We start from the raw sequence: 12,968 nt of genomic DNA on the forward strand, positions 1-12,968 counted from the left end.
ATCTTAAATATGAAAAATGAATTTTTGAATTTGAATTTTTAAAATAAAATATTGAAATATTTTGAAGAAAATAATTTTGGAAACAGAAAATTATTCTGGAATCTTAATTTTTTTGAAAAGATTGTATCAATTAAAGTGGGATTTGGTTGATTCCTTTCCGAAAATTAATGAATATACCTAAAAAAAACTCGTGCTCTTTGTTTCACATCTACATGTTCTTTTTCAACTACATGTTCTTTGTTACAAAGCGAGTTAAGCACAAATTTAGGTACTCAATTCTACTATTTTTTCACCATTTAGGTACCGAATTTTTTTTGTTCACCGTTTGGGTATTGAGTACCGTTTTCCTGCAAAAAAAAATTAATTCACCCTAAGAATTCAGTATCCTTAGTTAACAATTCAGTACCTTTGGTTAACTGAAAGTGGGGCCCATCCGATTAAAAAAATGCGCGGGTTAGAATTTTTTTTACCCTTTCTTATTCTTTATTCCCCCTTTTTGCCCACTTTATTGTTTCCATTTCTGGAATATAGTTGCGCATTTGGTGAAGAGCACGAGCAAGGTTGGGGGCGATTCTGGGGAAAACGACAGTAAACGCCGCCATTTTTTTGAGGTAAGCTTAGTTACTTATGTTTTTTGTTGTTAATTTGATATATATTTCGAGTTTTTTGGGCAATTGATGATGTTATTTGCGAGTTAGGGTTTTTGTTTTTTTGGGTTTTTTGAACGAAATTGATGATGTCGATTTCTTGTGTTTTTTGTGCTAAATTTGTTGTTGTGTTGTTGTTTATTGATGGATTATGCTAGTGTTGTTAGTGGATGTTGATTGCATGTTGTATATTTTGCACAAGGGCTTGATTACATGATGTGTGTTGCGAAGTAAAACAGGGGAGGTTTAGGCTAAACTGTGTATGTGTGATTGATGGTGTTGTGTGTGTTTTTCTTGTGAATTTGAAGTGCCTAACTTCAAATAATGATCAGTGTTCTGTTTAGGGAAGAATGGCAGAGGGAGGAGCAGAAAATGAGATTCACTGTTTTGCTGATTTTTTTTTTTTAATCTGGGAAAATCGTTGTTGATGAATTTTGGCTAAGAAAACATGGCGAATCTTCCTGTTTTGATGCTACTGTGTTGCTGGTGTACTCATGGCATTTTTTTGCCAAGTTCAACCCTCTTTATAAGTTTATATAGACAATAACGACTAGTTTGATCTTTCCACGTATATTTAATTTGTTTGTTGCCTGCGTTTTATTTATTGGGCAGCGTTGTTTTTACCCGGCTCATGGTACACCCGAGTGTACAAATCAATGATTAGGGCCTGTTCTCATACGTTGAAATTCAGTTCAGTTAAGTTCAGTTCAGTTCAGCTCCTAATTTCCTTCTCTTATAAAATATTCAGTTCAGTTCATTTCAGTCAATGAGAACATACCCTTAGTCAAAATAATCCTTGTTTACCTTTTTTTTTTTTTTTTTTGACTCAAATCCTTGTTTACCTCTTTTGAAGTAAGAATGATCCTTCCTTACAAAAAAAAAAAAAAAGAATCATCCTCGACCGTTGATAATGTTTAGATCTGACGATTCAAATACTCTTCCTCCTGCCTCTTCACTTTTCTTCCTGTTCCAATGTTAAACCTCCTTTCTCCTCCATTGAAGCTACTCTAAAACCTCCATTAAAGCGGTTTATGAGCTTTCTCTCCTCCTAAATTCTCCATTAAAAGTGGCTCCTGAGATTTTTGCCCACCAAAGAAGCAGCTTCTTAGGTGAGGGTTTATTTTTTTTTTATTTTTTATTTTTTATTTTTTATTTTTTTTTTTGGGTGTGTGTGTAACATTAATTTCATAATCTAGGGTATATACCCATATTTTTATTTGTCGGTATACTCAATTTAGGGTTCTTCTAAGGTGGATTATTGCAATATTCACTATAATGATGATAGTTATAACTAGTGATTTTGTTCCAGGGTTTTGCGTTGATAGAAATTAAGCCATAAGAAGCTTGGAGCTTTTAACTGTTACACCGCGCTTCTTTCTCTCTTTCTCCATTACATGGTCTTTGAATTCTCCATTGAAGTGGCTTCTGAGCGCTCTCTCGTCCCTTGAAGCAGCACCGGTAAGATTAACCAATTCTATTCCAATTCTTCTTTATTCTCATAAATAATTTGTCATCGTATATCAATATCAAAATGTAGTGTTTATTGTTATTTTAATTATCTGGGTTTGGATTATTGAACTATTTGGTTGTAAAACTCAAGTTATGAAATATTATAACTAGCCATTTCATTGCTAGAATTTAACTAATGTACAATTTTACATTGATTAGTTAATTAAAAAATAAAGAATTAGAAACGAGAGTTTGAGGAAATCAGGAAAAGTAAATTTTCAAATAGTTTGGGAACATGGAAATGAAATATTGATATAATTTAGGTGATGTTTGGTTGGCATAAGAAAAATATGGGAATTAAAAAATCATAGGAATTGAGGTGGTGAAGTTGAAAAAAATGAATATAATTTATACATCAATTTGTCAAATATGTTCTCTTCTCTTTACAATTCGAGTAATTTAGTCTTTGCACACTAGTGGAAAAAATCTTATTTGCAACAAGCTATTCGTAACAAGCAGCTCCCGCGTCCTCACCTCCCTCAACTCCATTGAAGCAGCGCCCATTTCTCTCTCTTGCTTTTGCTCCTCTAATTCTCACTCTTCTCCTCCATTGAAGCGCACTTTGAGTTCTCCACTATTGAAGCGCACTCTGAGTTCTCCATTGAAGCACACTCTGAGTTCTCCATTAAAGTGCACTCTGAGTTCCTCTAGTCGCGACTCCCTCTCTCACTCCCAAGCTCTCTCCATTGAAGCAGCTCAAGCTCGGTCCTGCTTAAGAAATCCCCATCAATAGCTTCCTGTAAGCTCAATTTGATGCTATCTTTCTCTCTCCTCCCCCAATTTCATAACCCTTGTTCAGTTTGCTTAATTGCAATTAATTGTTCTGGAGGAAACTGGAGAGATTACTAGCTCGAATTCATTGTTTTTTTTTTTTTTTTTTGCAATTGAGCAAAATTTACGAGTTAATTAGGTCATTTTCTGCAATCTTTTGCCAATTTGTTGATGATTAGAATGAATGCAGTTTATGTTATGCTGTTGATGATTGAATTGGTTAAATTTGGTTTGCTCAGACATTTGATATTTAAATTTGGTTAAATTTCTGCACAATCACCTGTTTCTTAGATAGCATGGTTAAGTTTGGGTCATAATCTTTCTCAAGTGAGTAGCCTGATCTCCTGTTGTGATAGAGAAAAACTATTTTAATTTAGCAAACACCTCCTTCCATGTATGATTAGCCATATTTGGACCAAAATTTCTGTTTATGTGAACATGTATAGTAACAGCTTAAAGGTTAAATGAACTGTTTGTTTTCATTAACTTATTTTCAAGCCATGAATGTTTCCTTGAATTTCAATATTCTTATGTATATATGGTACTAAACATGACAGAACGTCTTACATTGCTGTTTCTTCCAACTTGTTTACCTCTGTTGTCAAGTCAGGTTGATAGCCTCTGTCAAACTACAATTTGCACAATGTATCCTAAAACAGTTGTCTGATTATCCCCAGCTTGCTAAAGTTAGTCTTGTATAAAGAGTTATGATGTTGACTGAAGTTCTTCATTATACGTGCTAAAGTTAGTCTTATGATTTATCTGCTCTAGCCTACATTTACACTACAGCCAAGGGTGTACATTTGTAGCTGAAATTCTGCTGTGTTTGATCTTAGAAAATATTCTATCATGATCTATTTGTAGGAATGACTTGCAAATGCTTTAAAGTAATGAGAGTAGGAGAACATTGGTAGTACTTGAATTATTTTCAGTGTTCAACTAAACAGAAGCAAATAAGCTTATTTCTAATCTGATGCTCTGACTGTCAGTGACGCATTAGAAGTCGTCTTCCTTTCACAAAACTCATCAGATACCCTAAGATTATGTATGATATACTCTAGAATTCTGTTTACTGCTAGGTCTGCTATTTCATATGTTACTGTCTTTGTTTGATCTTGTTAAAACAATTCAGTTTAAGGGATTTATGTCTGCTGGTGTAAACACTCATTGTGAACACTCATTTATGTCCCTATTTTTCTCCTTGAAGCATGTGTAAATGTAGGGAGTGTTTGTTCCTACTCTAGTTTTTAATTGCTCCCTTATTTAGCCTACAGACATCTGGAAGGTACTGTAAAAATATAGGTTTTATTTGTACTTAATTAATTATAGGTTTTATTATATTTTCACCCTAATTAATTGATTGATTTTACTATGTTTCCATTTGTTCTGGGTTTATTATGTTTTAGTTTAAAAGCCTTTTAATTATAGGTTTTATTATTTGATTTTACTACGCTTTAGTTACGGGTGGCGTTTTTTCCACTAGTCGCACATCAGGCGGATATGAGGATGCAAACGGTTGTTTTATCGATTATTGATGGAATGCTAAAGGATAGTAGATATGGTGATGCATTTAAAATGATTGAAAGAGAAATTAAAAAAGAAAAGACCAATCCGACAAGTGTGGATTTCCTTCGTTCTTTAAATGAAATTGTTTTTACGTAATTTGTTAATTTACGAAGTATGTCATGTTATTTGACGGATAACTTATATATAATTTAATTATTATTATGTTGCTTGATGATATTTATTGTTATTGCTTGATCACACCTTGCTTGGTAATGTTTATAGTTATGATTGGGACGGCAATGATTGGCTTAGTAAGTTATTATTATTATTATTATTATTTTTTTTTGTTATTTCTTAAATTTGTGAGATATATTTAATATATTTATTTCTTGTTGTAGAGTCGTGGGAAGCTTTTCAGATATGCATTTCCTTACATGGGGAAGATTATAATTTTGATCGTGTGGAATCTGATTTACGTTACGGGTTTGTAATGGACTGTTTTTTTACCTATTACAGGGTATTTTATAAAATTTTTACCTATTCATTCCAGGAGATGATGAATAATATAAACTTGGGAAAATTGGGTAATTATGAATAATAATGTTACTTATTTGTTTATGTAGGTTTTGTTTGTATAAAAATGGGATGCTTTAGGATGCCCTTGTTGCCTTTAACAAGGGGTTAAGTAAGTCTGAAATAGATTCGTTTATAAAAGCTGCCCTAGAGAGTGGTATCTATTTTACATCAAATGAACTGGAAGAGAAAGAGAAAGATAAAGAGAAAGATAAAGCAGAAGCTGTGGAAAATGGTATGATAATCAAAATTATAAATTTTCAATTTATTGTTCTGGAGAAAACTGGAGAGATTACTAGCTCGAATTCATTGTTTTTTTTTTTTTTTTTTTTTGCAATTGAGCAAAATTTACGAGTTAATTAGGTCATTTTCTGCAATCTTCTGCCGATTTATTGATGATTATAATGAATGTAGTTTATGTTATGCTATTGATGATTGAATTGGTTAAATTTGGTTTGCTCAGACATTTGATATTTAAATTTGGTTAAATTTCTACACAATCACCTATTTCTTAGATAGCATGGTTATTGAGCAATTAGGTTTTGATGATTATAAACTAATGATGATTATCTATCTAACGTGTATGTTAAGTTGTGCATAGAAAGAGCAAGTTATGCTTGGAATAGGATACAAGGAACCTGAGTAATGACAGGTATATATGTAAGGAACTTGAGCAATATAGGATAAGCAATAGAGGAACAAGAACAACGATAAGTGTTATGGTTGATAAGCATGATGATGGCTAAGGAACCATGAAGGTAACTATGTAAACATGTGTTTACATATGTTAGCTTCATAAGGTAAGTATCCTATACATATATAGGTTATGTATGTGTAGGAGTCTTTTAATTTAGTTTAGTTTTCTTTATTGTTTTTATAAACAAAAAACTAACCTTCTGTTTTACTTTGTTATTCTCAGAAGTTTGCTCAGTTCGTCATCATCAAAAAGGGACAACTTGTTGACCCTTATGAGGTTTTGATGATGATGTTAAGAATTGAGCAAACTTCCATTTAATAAGGATTTTCTAGTGTTGTGATGTTTGCAGGTTCAGAGGGCTGAAGTAGGAACTGAAACAGAGGAACTTTAGAGGATCCATGAGGATACAAGTAAATTTAGAAGAAGAGTTCCAGAAATGGAACTTCCAGAAGTTTCTTAACAGGAACTTCGAAACGGGTTGTAACGACCTGGTTCCGGTGGTTCCGGTGTAATGCTGGGGCAAACCCTAAGATCCAGAATATATCAAGACTACAGGATTCCAGAACAAGAGTTTCAGAGAAGCAACATGAAGACAGAGAAATAGAAGTATATTGCTCTAGACTGTCGGAGTTCAGGAACCTAATAGGAACTTAAGTATGCACGTCGTTAAAAGTCGGTTTTAATGATATATATATTTACCTTATACGTGCATATATTTTAGGGATTTGGTTTTACTGAATAAAGATATTTATCTTCTAATAAATCCCTTTTGGAAAAAGATAAGATTGTTTAAAAAGTATTTTAAACAAAAAGATAAGTTTTGAATAAAATCTGATTTTATGCTAAGTTTATCTTATTATTATTGACAGTTTTTATTCTTAACAAAAAGATATATTTTCGGAAAACTGATTTTTAGAAAATATCTTTTAAACTTATCTTTTCAGAAAATCTATCTTTTTCAAGATGAAATGAATAATTCGAGTGTACTATAAATATGCTCATATGTATTCATTCAAAGTTCAGGCTGACGAAGTGTAGTGGTCGTGCTTAATGGTTTTATCCTTCACCACGAAGCTAAGTCAGTCCTCCTGGTTAAAGTTCCTATCAGGTTTTTGGTTACAGTACGTCCAGTGAGTTCCAGACAGATCTTGAGTGTTCAACATATTAGTTTTATCTCTTTATTCATAGATATGTATTTAAGGATATTCAATGAGATCTTGTAATGGGAAAAAGGGTTTTGAGTGTTTTGTATTTTGGGGTGAGATTGTGAATTCTCTTAAATTCACGTTTGTGATGAGTTTGAAATCTCATAAAATTCGAGTGGTAGTTAGTCACCCCGAGTGTGTCTTGGGTTGCACAGTGAGAAAAAGGTGTCTTAGGTCGAGAAAGGAACTTGAGTGTGTCTTGGGTCGAAAAAGGTGCCTGAGTTTGTCTTAGGTCTGATAGGATAGGTTCTTATCAATCAGCAAGTGTCTTAGGAGGAACTTGCGAAGCAAAGGTCTGTGTAATAGGTTGTACTAGGAGAGTTGCCTATTATAGTAGAATTTGTTTATAAGTCCCAATGGGGCCGAGGTTTTACTTCCAGTTGGGCACTGGATGGTTTCCTCGTAAAACTTGTTGTGTGCTTTAAGTTCCTTTATGTTTGTTTTTAATTTCCGCATAAGTTCCGCGATTGTAACCTACTATCATTCACCCCCCCTCTTGTAGTAGTTCATCTAAACTAACAATGGTTAAGTTTGGGTCATAATCTTTCTGAATTGAGTAGCCTGATCTCCTGCTGTGATAGAGACAAACTATTTTAATTTAGCAAACACCTCATTCCATGTATGATTAGCCATATTTGGACCAAAATTTCTATTTTTGTGAACATGTATAGTAACAGATTAAAGGTTAAAAGAACTGTTTGTTTTCATTAACTTATTTTCAAGCCATGAATGTTTCCTTGAATTTCAATATTCTTATGTATATATGGTACTAAACATGACAGAACGTCTTACATTGCTGTTTCTTCCAACTTGTTTACCTCTGTTGTCAAGTCAGGTTGATTGCCTCTGTCAAACTACAATTTGCACAATGTATCCTAAAACAGTTGTCTGATTATGCCTTTTTAATGCTAAAACTCATATAATATTAACCTTTTTATGCTTAATTTAAATCTTATGTAGAGAACATGAAACGACTTATTGAAGATGAGGAGATGATGAAAAAGAAATCAGAATATCGCAACAATAAGAAGAGGCAAAAAGAAGAAAAGGAGAAGAATGTAACAGACCTTGTCATGCTCAAGGAAAGTATTAGGTTAGTTATAATCTCAAAAATAATCTTCCTGACAACCACCCTTACTTCCTACCCCTCCTATGCAACCTTTAATCTAGGATGCACAGGCTTTTATAAAAAATTATATAAACTTTTTCCTTCTTCGTGAAAGTGACATGGGCACGGGCATCGAAGAGGATAACGGAGCTAGTTATCCTATCTTAGATAGATGGCAACCTGTCGAGGTAAATTATTCATTATACTCGATCTATTTATTGTTATGTATGATGTAACTACAAAATTCTTGCATATTAGTAGAAAGAAAAAACAGATGAAGCTTTTTGGACCTTTAATAGTCATATGAGCATAAATAAGATTTGAGTTGTTTAATTCACTAGAGTGTAACTATTCAAGTTAAAATTTCGTAATTGATTTTTGTGTGTGATTTAGTTATTTGCATGTTTTTTTTTGTTTGAATAGAACATGGCTTTCGCTTTGGCTTTGGAATTGTTTTGTTTTCTTTTAAATCTGATAATAATGTAGTTTGGTTTTTAAATTTTGTAGTTCAATGTGCCCTATAATGTCAGACTAGAAGAAAATAGTGGCGAACATTACTTCATTGGTACCCTACAAAGTAACTTCTACAAGCTCAAAAAGTCTTTCATAAAAGCATCTAGCCATCAATCTAACAGTTGTGAAGAGTTAGTATCATTGTGCAGCAAACACGAAAGTTTAATAAATGTTGAACACATAATATCAAGCCCCTTTATCACGTTTGAGAGATATATAGTAACCGATTTAGTGTATTCTCTGGAGAACTTTTTTGATCTTGAGTATCAGAAACTCAAGAGTACTGACAAATTTGCTGATGAGACATTAATTTGGAAAATGTGGTGGGAGCATATTTCTAAGATTTTCTAGAGAATCTTTAGGTAAACAATTCCTTTCTTCACTTATTTATGAGAAATTATACGCGATACTCCTACTTGAATCAATGTACCAATCCTTACATATTGATTTAATTTTTCTTTTGCAAAAAACAAGTATAAAAGTTATATCTTCTTTGAATTCAAGCATTGTAAGTTACATTGTTTGCTTATATAACTCTGATAATGTTAACTAAATGAGTTTGTAGCGTGGCTCTTTTTAGATTGGGTTTATAACCGAGCAAATGTTCATATTGCATACCTAAAAGAAGCATATACTATATATGTAAGACTAAAAATTGACAAATTATGATGCCATGGAAATAATATTATCAGTAAGGGTTAAGGGTTACACAGAGAATTTTAAAAGCAGTAAAGTATTTGTTTATTCATTATAAGAATTAAATGTTTCTAACACATAAATTATATGTTCATTAATTATGTTTTTGGTCATTGTAATTGTAGGGATGTGGCTAGAGGTTTGATGTTTTTGCATGAGAAAACTGATTACGTTTGTGGGGATTTATCATTCAACACTTACGTGACAGTTGGTGGTAGGGGGTGAATTCTACCCTCCTTGGATAAGTCCAAGAAAGATGCAGTAGATGTGACTCAATTTTTTCACCTACTGAAGAATATTGTATATTTTCCTTTCTTGGGAAAATCTACTCCTGCCATTGCTCTTCCGAGTGACTTGAGTAAACTCTTGAATTTCATTCCCTGCATTCAGTAAGTTTCATCATTGTCGTCATCATCATGGAAAACTCATAACCATTATTGCATGAAATTTTTTTATCCTTAATTGATTTTCTAGATGATGGATTTTTAATATTCATTTGCACCTATTCTTGATGGTGAGAGTCAATTGAAGTTTTGTTCTTGGTTCCTTAGGTGTTCTTGTTAGATTCCACCACCCGTTTAAATGCATATAGTTTGACATCTATAACCGATTTTAATTCTAGAAAGTTCATAAAAGACTTGCTGTTTTTCTGATTTGTAAGTTGCTCTTCAATTTCTGATTATAGGATTTTTGAGAATCGTAAGTTCTCCTTTTGTAGTTTTTAGCTTCTTTACTACTCCAGTTGTCTTTTGATGGTTTTCTTAATATCCATTTCTGCAAATATATGAGATTGGAATTTAAGGAGGGTATGGTTAAGAAAAGCATTAATCTTGCATAGGGATGAAAAGAGGTTTTGCTTCGAGTATGATGAGTGGATAGAATTATATCAAAGTTGAATTTTATGTTGTCTAGCGTAGAGATATTGCGATGTTACAAAATTTATATTGTGTTGTCCATGCTTGTGTTAAGATAACTATTATCCTTGTTATCAGCATTCGTGATCAAATTGTGTTCTTGATTGTTATAGTTAGTTTTCAAGTTTCACATTTATATTACTACATATGTTGTTAGTTTTTAATGTTTCACTTTTATTTTAAAGCTTAGGTTGTGTGTTAGCTGATGCTTACATATTAGGTTCATGTTTAATAAGGTTATAAACTTGAATACATTTCTGTTTCTGATGTGTTTTGTTTTACTTTAGGAAGAAACCGACATATGTTGTTATTAATCGTCCATTTTTTTGGACGGTTCAAGAGAAAATTGAGATTTCCGTGAAGTGTAGGAGGTTTATCAAAAAGGAATCACACATAGAGAAGGCTCTTGAAGAGATGTTCACTGAAAATTCTATTTTCAACAAATGGTGGACTGGACTTGATGGTGTTTATAAAGCGTTATATACAACTGCTGAAAACAAAAGGGATATGGCTAGTTACCGTTACAATGTGGATATTGTACGATTTTTCAATGCGGCTTATTCCCACATTAATGACACGATCTACGAGAGAGCGCAACGGGGAGGTTTGTTTATATTTGTGTGAATGTAACATGCTTGATTTATGTTATTATATATTGTATTTCTTATGTTTTCTTCGTTGTGGCAGAAATATACTGATGTTCAGATTGAGAGTGGTTTGATGGCATATTTTCCTGATTTTTACGATGTTATAACTGAATTTGTTTGTCAATGTATAAATGCTATGTAAGTGTGCCTAATTTGACTTTTCAATTCATTATCTCTAAAAAGAAACAAATACTAAAAGAGCTTGTACATATTTGTTATTTATAGGATAATAGTAAACGATGTTTTTTTTTTTTTGACAGGCAAATAAGAAAAGATGAAGAGATGAAGGAATTCTACAATTTACTTCCGAGTTGATCATCGATGAGGTAGGTTTGATTTTGAGGCCTACATTCTAGAATCTGTTCAACAATAAATCTACCAAATACATGGTCATAGTTCATAGTTGTCTTTCATTTCATATCAAAAAGCAGCCTCCACTAGGCAGACCTCTAATTAAAGGCTTTCAAAGTTTACTGCAGTATTATATTTTTCCCGCACCTAACAGTCCCTTTGCTGTGTTTCAACTCAACCTGTAACATCTGTTGGTTTGCTGTTATTCAGAACAACTGCCATACCTCAATCTGTCAGGAACATTCTGTGCCAAATTTGAATTAATTTGTCTATGTTATTTGCACTCAAAACCAATGTTAGGATCTCAACTATCTCTTGAAATGTAGAGACCTAATATTAAAGAGTATAGTAATTGCCTACCAACAGAATTGCAACTTAGCTTGTTTTACCAGAAATAACATTGGAACACTCATATAGACAGATGCTCTGGTTCCCCACTGCAACCTGCAATCACTGTTGGTTTATGCATTGTTACTCAGAAAAGGTTTATAGCTGGTTAATTTGTGAATGGAATCATCTTGGTGTTGTTCAACAAGTACCAGGAGTAATAATATCTTTACTATTTTTATCAGTGGTAGGCTTATCTTTTACTGCAGATTTTCTAATGACCCTGCTTAATTCTCTGATGCCAATCATGTCAAAGGCTGGTTCTTGTGGAGGCGACTTTGTCAATATAGGGCGCAACTCAAGCTCTGAAATTTCATCAAGCTTGTTAAACTTCTAAAACTTTAGCACAAATACTCTATTTTGTTTAGTCTTAAAAATCACATATATCAATTTTGTTTCTTCACCATTTCTAGATATACAGTATGTGCTTGGTTTTATATGAAACTTTTGTTTCACCTTGTATGACCTTGTTACTATTCATGTTAATATTTGAACTATTACATTAGTGAACCACAGAATCTATTGATATCAATTCTATTAGCAGGTTTGTAAATGATAAAATTGCAAGACCATAAATGATTTTTCGCGACTGTATTTTTGCCCGTCGCAATTGGCTTCTTTAATGGGATTTTGGCCATAATTTGCTTTTGCGACGGGATTGTGACAGGGAATACATTCAAGGACAGGCTCACGATGGGAAGATTAGATCCTCTGTATCTCTTTTGCAGCTAACTCCAAAACAAGCCTTTCGCTTGCTTTCTCATAAATTTCATGGATAAGGGCATGGGAAAACGAAACAGGAAAAGCAGACGAAACAGTATTGCGATGAACTGTAGCAAAAGCAGATGAAGTAGGAGATAGCTCAATAGATTGGAATAATGCTTGCTATAAATTCAGGGCGATTTTTACCTTGACTTTTGTAGTACATTCAAAAGTTTGAACCACTACTACTAAATAAAGTACTTCGGAAAATGTGGTAAACTCTAGCTTTTGAGGTACTGTTTTGTAAAATCCTACCAAAATCAGTTTCTGTGATAGTGTTTTGCAAAAGTTAATAAATGGAGTTTGTAATATCTGGTTTATCAAATGTGTGTCTATGAGCACGCATAAAGAAAGCATAATTCATACGAAGTATCAGTACGTCGTATTTGATAATGAGGGATATTTGTAAGTTTCCAAATGATTGTTTTATTATTTGTTAGGAAAATTTGATTCTAATAATCCAGCCTTTCGCCGGTCTTAGTTTATTAATCCCACCTTTCGATTGTAGCTGATTAATCCCACCTTTACACCCCATTCTATTTTATCAGGCCCAACAGGTCATCCACCTTCTATAATAGGTTGTCAGTCCACGTGTCATGCTATGATTGGTCTAAAAATAATTTTAATTTTTTTTATCACTTTCATTTCCTCTTTCCTTTCCCCTACCCTTACCCTCTTTCCT

General features: G+C 32.9%; 2 long non-coding RNA genes across 5 annotated transcripts; both read left to right on the plus strand.

Moving 5' to 3' along the window:
- Nucleotides 1–367: 367 nt before the first annotated feature.
- Nucleotides 368–5,734, plus strand: LOC110689009. The gene is made up of 5 exons (XR_002504768.1): nt 368–611; nt 1,260–1,756; nt 1,957–2,105; nt 4,832–5,241; nt 5,598–5,734. It is a non-coding gene; the product is annotated as an uncharacterized LOC110689009 (long non-coding RNA).
- Nucleotides 5,735–6,054: 320 nt separating this feature from the next.
- LOC110689010 lies at nt 6,055–12,034 on the plus strand. Of its 4 annotated transcripts, none has more exons than XR_002504771.1 (8): nt 6,055–6,357; nt 7,869–8,001; nt 8,132–8,204; nt 9,351–9,614; nt 10,427–10,743; nt 10,827–10,924; nt 11,047–11,112; nt 11,734–12,034. It is a non-coding gene; the product is annotated as an uncharacterized LOC110689010 (long non-coding RNA). The 4 variants fall into 4 exon arrangements; XR_002504772.1 differs by lacking the exon at nt 6,055–6,357 and adding an exon at nt 8,524–8,891 and having other exon boundaries at nt 7,277–8,001; XR_002504769.1 differs by lacking the exon at nt 6,055–6,357 and having other exon boundaries at nt 7,277–8,001.
- The last annotated feature ends 934 nt before the right edge of the window (nt 12,035–12,968 follow it).

This window comes from Chenopodium quinoa, unplaced genomic scaffold (genome assembly GCF_001683475.1).
Source record: "Chenopodium quinoa cultivar QQ74 unplaced genomic scaffold, ASM168347v1, whole genome shotgun sequence".
Taxonomy (NCBI): Eukaryota; Viridiplantae; Streptophyta; class Magnoliopsida; order Caryophyllales; family Amaranthaceae; genus Chenopodium; species Chenopodium quinoa.